Raw genomic sequence first — 8,347 nt, 5'->3', positions numbered from 1 at the left:
AGGCAGCTGATCAATGACTCTCTCATCGTTGATGTTTCTCTCTCTCTCTCCCTCTCCCTTCCTCTCTCTGAAATCAATAAAGATATATTAAAACAAAAAGATATTGTCAATTATAAGATGTACCATTTTTTTAAAAAAGAAAAGAGTTCAGTTTATTTTGAACTGAAGGACTTAATAGGTAAGAAGGACCGTCATTTTAGACTTTGTAACAGGCAAGTAAGAGTACAGTTGTCATAGTCAAGCAGATTTCAAAAAAGTTGAAGCATATTTTTTAGAGCTCACAAGAAAGGAAAATAAGTACTGAACATGTAAGTGAAATGAGTGACAGCAGTGCTACAAAGGATGGGAAGGAGGAATTAGGAATATGTTATTATTGTAAGGTAATACAATAATAGCACTATACTGCTTCCTACCGGTGAAGCAGTATAAGGCTATTTGAAGTGAACTTGGATCAGTCCCTGAAGCCATAAATGTCTGCTACATTTTGAGGGAAACTGCGCCCCTCCCCCAGCTCTAGTAGGCATTGCTTGGGTACATACTTCATTAGACAGGTTAAGACAGACCTTGCTATAGCCCCCATGAATTGTAACAGAAAACTGTCTGAACTGAAGAAAGCCCCTAATGGGTCAAATAGGATGGAGACAGAAGTGGTTGGTACCAATTCTGTTCAATACTGAGGTTCCAAAGCTACCTGTCAAATCCTTTCTCTTTCATACACATGGCATACAGAGCTGGTGGCCATCTAGTTTGCAGCTGCAGATCTCAATTGTGTTGTGCAGTTTTTCCTGCTACTTTTCAAGGTAAACACAGATCACGGAATTGGGAGTCAGAGACTCCCTCAGGGTGGTTCTGTGATCCTGAAGAAGTAAATTTTCCTTGTATTTTTTGTAGGCAATAATACATTCTGAGTTATTCATTATTGTAAGTAACCTGAGCATATCTTTTCCTTACAGGGACTCCAAAGCCTCTGGAGAACCTGACAGGCTGGAGGAGTACAAGGTATAATTCCATGATTAAATGTAACAGGAAATTCAAAGGGGACTTTTCACATTGTCTCAATTTTGGCTAAGAATTCCAGGGCCAAGCAATATGGGTGCCAAAATTAGCCCCACGTTCTAAGGCTGAGTACTAGACTACCCTATATGTAGGACATGGTAATACACACAAAATTTCATCTGCCCTCATTAGCTCATCTATTTGTAAGGAAGGGCAAAGAACCCTTGGGGAAAGGTGTAAATGGTTGGGAGGGAAGGTCTCCCAACCTACCTCCTGGTGAGGATGATGGAAGTACTCCTTCTCATATGAAGCCAAGAAAGAAAACCACTCAGAAAGCTTCAGATGTTTTGTCTGGAACCTGGAGGACTCAAGGTCTGGTATCTGAAATAAGGAAAAGAAATTTATGGCCAGAGGCATGTAGAACAGCCTGTGTGGTAACAGAATGAAGTAGAGCAGGGTTTAGTGGAGACAAGGGCACAAATGTGTTTTCCATGGACCAAATGTGGACCTTGCAAAGGGAAGCAGTTTTAGGTTGTCTTAAAAGGAACTTTACCAAAGGGACCCACCTGGAGAGGTAAGGTAACTGGTGGAGGCCAAGGGCTGAAGGCAGAGGCTTAGCTGGCCTGTTGTGGATAGAATCGTCCCTATAAACAAATTGGAGGTAGGAGATTCCTAATGAGGCAGAGGGTTCTTTGTGAAACCCGCAGAAATTCCCCAATCAGGAAGGAATCCAGTATTTCAAAGATGCTGTACCCAAAGAGCATTATCTGATTGCAATAATACTGGTCATGTAGTGTGTAGTCTTTTCCTCTAAATATCCCTTCCCTTCTAGGCTGGACAATGGAGGGGGGCATGAAGCAGTAGCTTGCAAATGGTGGGAGAAACGGAACATGGGAGGGAGAATAAGCAAAGCTCTCCTTCCTTCCTTACTGTGGATTTAATTTCCTGTGGCACCACTGGCAGCCAAGCCAGTGGTGGTGTCCTGTGTCCAGGGGTAGTATTGGTGGTTCAGTTTGCAGCGTCTATGGCCTGAGGGCAAGGAAAATGGTGACCAGATCAGTTCTGCTGCAAGGTTTGGACATAATATCAAGCTGTTTATTTCTGAAAGTATTTTCTAGTCCTCTTGATAATTCTAAGACCTACCCAATATCCTTTTAATTCATTCTTTATTATTTTAAGTGAGTAAGAATTGATTTCTATGACTTGCAATGAAATCTATCAAAAACAGTAGTAGGAATTTTGAAAGAAAATAGACCACCAGGGAAATGGGTCAATCTGGAATTAACTATCTGACCTGGTTGAGGCTGAAAGCAGTGAAAATTCAGTTGACTCTAAGTAGAGTATCTCTAGGTATGCAGGGGTGGAACAGTTAATAAAAAGTCAACTCTTATTTCCTGGAGTGAAAAGTACTGAAGGCAGAGCCTTGGGAACCACAAGATTTTGCCATAGAAGAGTATTAAAGTGCATTTCATTCAAATCCTGTGAGGGTAGATGTTTGCTTCTAAAAGTTCCGGACTGCTTAATGAAAGAGAAGGGTGAATTCTGCTGCTCATTGATGTCAGAGCTCTAGTTCAGCTGCTCCGCCACTCTCTTGTCTTTCTCATCATGGTTGCAAGATGGCAGCTGTAGCTCCAGTCTGCCATGTCCTCACATGACATCCAGAAGCAGGAAGGAAAGGGTGTTCTTTTTACCCTCCCCCACTGTTTTTTGTTTTTTTTTTAATCAAGAGGGGAATCACTCTCACCCCCTCTTCCTCCAGCAGATGTCCCTTAATGTCTCACTCACCAGCATTGAGTCATGTGTCAACCCCAAATGGGAATGGGATTAGACAAATCATGGTTTAACTTCTGGAGCTAAGGCAGAGTACCTAGAGCAAGAGAAGTCCAGCTGGTCTAGATTGCTATGAGAACAACTCTGATGCTTTCCTTTTATGGACTGAATGGTTTTTAAGGGTCTTTGGCAGAATGTTGTATGGAGTCTATTGCAAGCTCCAATACAAGAATCATGGAAAACCTAAAGTTTTAGAGCAAGTCATGCTTGCTTCATTCTTGGTTTTGATTAAAATTACAATCAGGTATTGATGCTCTTTGGGTATAGTTGTAGTGTGCTCAGTTGGTTGAGTATCATCCCGTGCACCAAAGGGTTGCTGGTTCGATTCCCAGTCATGGCACATGCCCAGGTTGCGGGTTTGGTCCCATGCTTATGGGAGGGAGGCAACAGATCAGTTTCTCTCTCTCTCTCCCCCTCTCCCTTCCTCTCTCTCTAAAGTCAATAAAAACATATTTTTAAAAAATGCCTGGGCATGAGACACTAGGTGATCATGCTACCTGAATTTCTCACCATGATCCCCAGAATTATAAGACTGGACATGCTCAGGAGGACAGCATTATCAAGTGGAGGTAATCGATGTAGGACTGGACCAAAGATTCTGAGGGCAGAGTAAATTGCTTCAGCAATTGACTCACACTCCTATTGCACTTCCACCCCTCAGAGAGATTTCCTATGATAAGTTTGGAGAGGAGGAAGAGAATTTCAGCTTGATTTACAGCGCTCTACATAATATTTTGGCAGCTGGTAGGGGTAGACTTGGGAAATCTTCCCAGGGTACAGAACCTTTAAGTATTAAATCTCTTTGAGTCCTCTTTGACAAGAATGACATGGTCTGAAGTATGGATCTACATAGATTAAGAGGCAGTAATTAACGATTTGGCCAGATGATGAGGGTCTTTGAAGGAATGAGGTTGTAAGATTGGTAATAAGGAAGACTAGAAAAGATATGGGGATGGAACTTTCATAACAGGCACTGTGTGAGGAAATTTATGTTCCGTGTGAATCTCACCAAAAGGTCTGATTTTGGAGGAGATTGTCAGTAATCAGGTGAACAAGGTGATCTATCCTAGGGATGTTGTTCAGCAGCCCTCCATGTGCTTGCTTGGTGTTTTTATAAATGTAGTGGCCATAGAGGTGAGCGTGGGCCCAAGAGCACAGATGTTCCCTACCAAGGCTTTCCTGGCTGTGCCATTGCTGAACACCCAGACTGATAGCACCCGCCCCTAGGTCCCCAGTATGGTACAATACCTAAGGGGGACCAGACAGCCCCTCTATGACTGATTATATGGGTCCCCCTCATTATTCTCACTGGGATGAATTCTTATCCTGGGTCTAGAATTGTTTTCCCTATCTGTCATGCTTCCACTTGTGTCATCATCCATGGGTTTATTAATATAAATGAAACATAGATTCAGATTCTCAGATTTTAAAAAAGTAATTACAGCAAAGGCATAGGCTTTTAATTATTCCACTATTATGGAACAGTTAATCCCACATTGTGCACGTTGGAGAAAAGGAAAGTGCTAATGATTCTCTTTTAATTTGTCAGAATAATTAAAAGACTACTTAGGAATACAGAGAGGTCATTTACAATATTCTTATCAGGTCAAAACCTTATCAATAAGGCAGCCAGAATTGCAGATTCCTCTTGGAGGTTATTTTCACGGGACAAGGCAACACTTCGTAAAGCCTTTGGAGCCATAAAAAACCTTTTGAATTAAAAAACATATTAACAGAGAATGGATTTCTTTTGAACAATAAACAAAAGACATTCTAGTAACAGTTATGACTATTCACACATGTCTCCATTGTGCTAAGGAGAACAAATGATATTCTTGGGAGCATTCTTAATTTAAAACCTTATCAATCAGGATTTTAAAAGTAGCTTATGATGTAGATTTTTATTTCTCTTTATAGCTGCAAGAAGGGACATGTCTTTCATCTCTGTCTCAGACTCTTTCATTTAATTATTAAGATTTTCATTTTTAAGGTCAGGTTCTGCAGTTTCATTAGCTATATTATAAGCAAGCCTATAGAACAAAATTTTATTGGCAGAAATGGAGAAAGGGATAAAATAGCAATAAAATAAGAAGGCTGTAGTTTTTCTTTTATATTATTAAATGCCTTACTTTCTTATAATTTCCATCTCAAAATACCTTGAGACTTAAGAAAAGACTGATGGTCTATCTTTGGGTTAAAGTGATAGAATAGGAGCATTCTGGATTAGCATTCCAGAGAGGAAATATTTAGGCATTTTATACAACTCAATATGTTTCGACAATGAAGATGACTGACTAAAGAATGGGTAGGTGGAGGGGGAGAGATTAACCCAAGAATTTATATGCATATGCATAACCCAAGGACACAGACAATGGTGAGGTTAGAAACTGGGGAGGGGTGTGTGGCAGGGTGGAATGGGTCAATGGGGAGAAAAAGGGACATCTGTAATATTTTGAACAATTAAAATATATAAATATAGCCTACATTTACTGGCATATTATTCTGAATAGGTACATTACTCCGACTACATGTGGAATATTGAGTTTAAGTATACTTAGAAATATTTAATTAGGAATAAAGAAGATATGGTGGTAGGGAGAAAGAGATATGCTAGTTGTCCTCAACTATCAGAGGGACTGAACTTACTCTGTGATGCTTCAGAGAGTAGACGGTGGGGGGGGGGGCACCCTTTAACCTTAACCATAAGGAAAAAGGTGACCTGTGAAGGTGTTTAACCCATGGTTGACCAATTATATTTCAAAAAAGAATTTATTTATTGAATTTGGGATTGAAAACAATTCATCTTTTATTAACCCAACATTTTATTTTAAAATTTGAAAAGTCAGGACAATAAATACTTCTATGTCCATCACCAAATGAACCAATTAATATTTTTTGTCATGTTTACTCTCTCTCTCTCTCTCACACACACACACAGACACACTTTGGATGAGCTATATGAAAGGAAGTTTCAAATTTCATAAAATTCATCCTTAACTTCTTCAGCAAGTATCTCCTAAGAACAAGGACATTTCCTAACTGTTACAATCCATCATTAAGGTAATAATGTTCAGCTTGAAGATTTTTCTGACTTGCTTATGAAAAATATCATAAATAGTGTCTTTCTGCCCTGTAACATAGGATTCATTCATTGAAGTTAATAAATTCGGCCCTGCCTACCTCACTGGCTGCATTGTTGGAAGGCCTGCTATCTGTAAGGCACTCAAAGAATATAAAAAATGGCCTTTCCCACAAGGAGCAGAGGTCAAGTGAAAAATCTAGAGAATCAGACAAAATAATGCACATGAAAGTACTTTTAAAACTTTATGGTGTAAATGAAAGTTGTTACTCTCTTCCTGAATTCTTATTCTCAGGTAGGATCTAGGAGATGGAAAATGTTAAATAAAAAACCACCAGAGGGCGCTGCAGTAGCATTTAGAAAACTGAGTCTAAGATGTTTGAAAGGACAGTTAATATATCTTACAACTGCATATTTTTTCTTCTTAGAAGAATTTATTGTGATTGTATTGCCATTTAAAGTCAAGTATTGTTCACCCTATTAACTGGCATTCTTAAAGATGTGCAATGATTTCAGACCAAAGAAATCATTAAAAAAAAACAAACAACAAACAACACACAGAACACCCTCCCCCCCCCCCCAACTCTGTATATCTTATGTTAGAGAAACCAACCCTTTAAAATAACTATTTTCTCCCATTTGGAGGGGTCAAGTCTTATTCCAGTTTTGTGGACACAGCATGTGTGAAAAGTTCGATAAAGATACTCAGAGCCAAAGGAGATCAGAGAAGGAAAACAGCCTTGTAGCTGCCAAGATCTGAAAAGGATGTGGGTCTTAAGGTGGACCTGGGGAAGACTGAGGAAGGCCAACCATCTTCGGGATGGGTTCCGTTCACCACAATGTTAACAAAGGAAGCATTTACAAATGGATTAGGTGCTTCCAATCCTAATGAAAGAGGATCTTAAATGAGCAGGAATATAAATTTCTACTTTGAGATATTACTACCTGTTAACGGCGAATGGCACCAGATGTTAGACCTCGGTCATTGACTTTTGGCTAAGAAAAAATTCAGAGGCAAGACTCAGATACAAGCAAAAGTTTATTTAGAATATCACAGTGGTAGAAGAAGTGAGCTGTGAAGAAGTGAACCAGGAGAGCTGCATGGACTCATGAAACAAGTGACAGCAGCAAAAGAAGGGCACTTAGAACTCAGAGGAAAGAAAGCAAAGATACATGCCTTGACGGAAGAGAGAGGGAAGAAAGGCATGGGCATGCTTGGAGGGAGGGAGAGAGAGCAAGAGCCAGGCTGGGTCCTTCCTCTGAAGAGCTTTTTTTCTGGAGAGTTTGGTGGGGGATCTCAAGAGAATATTGAGCTTTCCAGGTGTGTCCTCTCAGGGTCATGTTCTCCACTGATTGGTCAGAGTCAGGGCAGGGGGATCATTAGTCAATGCAGCTGGTCCTGATTTCAGCCCTGGCCTTACTGCTGTTCTGGGCCTGGAGCTGAAACACAGCTGAGGCCTAGATGTTATCTCTAGTTGGACCAACTCCTGGTCTCTGTGGTCAACAGACCTGAGGCTTTGTTCCTAAGATTATTTGATGTGGGCCAGAACCTCATTGTCCTTAGGGCTTAATGCTTAAGGCAGTGGTTGTGCAAGGGCTAGTACCAGAGTCAAATGAGGCTATTATCCTGCCCCTCCCCACCGGTTTCTCCTTTAAGAGGTACACCACATGACTAGTGACATGGCAGGGGAGGAAAGGTGGGGGAGGAAAGGTCGGGGGAGGGTATGACCAGTGATATGAAAGGTCAGGATGTCTAAACCACATGATCGCTATTGGAGGAAAGGTTACCCTGAGGGTGAGGTCCCTGCTCAGTTTTGCCTGTTGCTAGGCACCTGGGGCTATCTGCCCTGGGGACCTTCTCAACCTGGCCCATTGTTCCTACTCTGCTTATGTTTGTCTAACTGCCTGCTATATCACCCTCCTCCCCCAAAGCTTTGGGGGAAGTTTATCTTCTCTCAGAAGTCAATATGTGGTAAACATTTTTTTAAAAACTGGTGGGTTTCAGAGATTATGCTAAGCTGAGGACTAGTCTTTGTTTCTTGGCCCAAATTATCATTTGTTTTATCCTTAAACTGGTCATGTGCAATCTATGAGTGTAATCATTTGAAAACTCTCATTTTGTTTTTCATATAAATCTTATTATCTGTTAAATCTTGTAGCTATAAATATCCTGTTTACATTACTTTAAGTACATTGCTTTTTTTCACTTTTAGTTGGCCATAGAAAATAGATTACTTAGTGGCAATTACAGATCATTAAACTCTGTAAACCTCTAAACATATGCTATAAAAATGATCACAGATGAAAAGGGCAATTATCTAATAAAGATGGAAATTTGAGAGTATAGAGGTGTATTTTCTTTTTAAAAGTCTTCAGTTTCATATTACTTACTTGTATAACTTCTGATATCCTAGTACTTGTGATTATAGTTCACGGAGGTAA

Source organism: Miniopterus natalensis, chromosome 1 (genome assembly GCF_054644295.1).
Source record: "Miniopterus natalensis isolate mMinNat1 chromosome 1, mMinNat1.hap1, whole genome shotgun sequence".
NCBI classification, from domain to species: Eukaryota; Metazoa; Chordata; class Mammalia; order Chiroptera; family Miniopteridae; genus Miniopterus; species Miniopterus natalensis.
Note: the sequence above shows the minus strand (reverse complement) of the source record.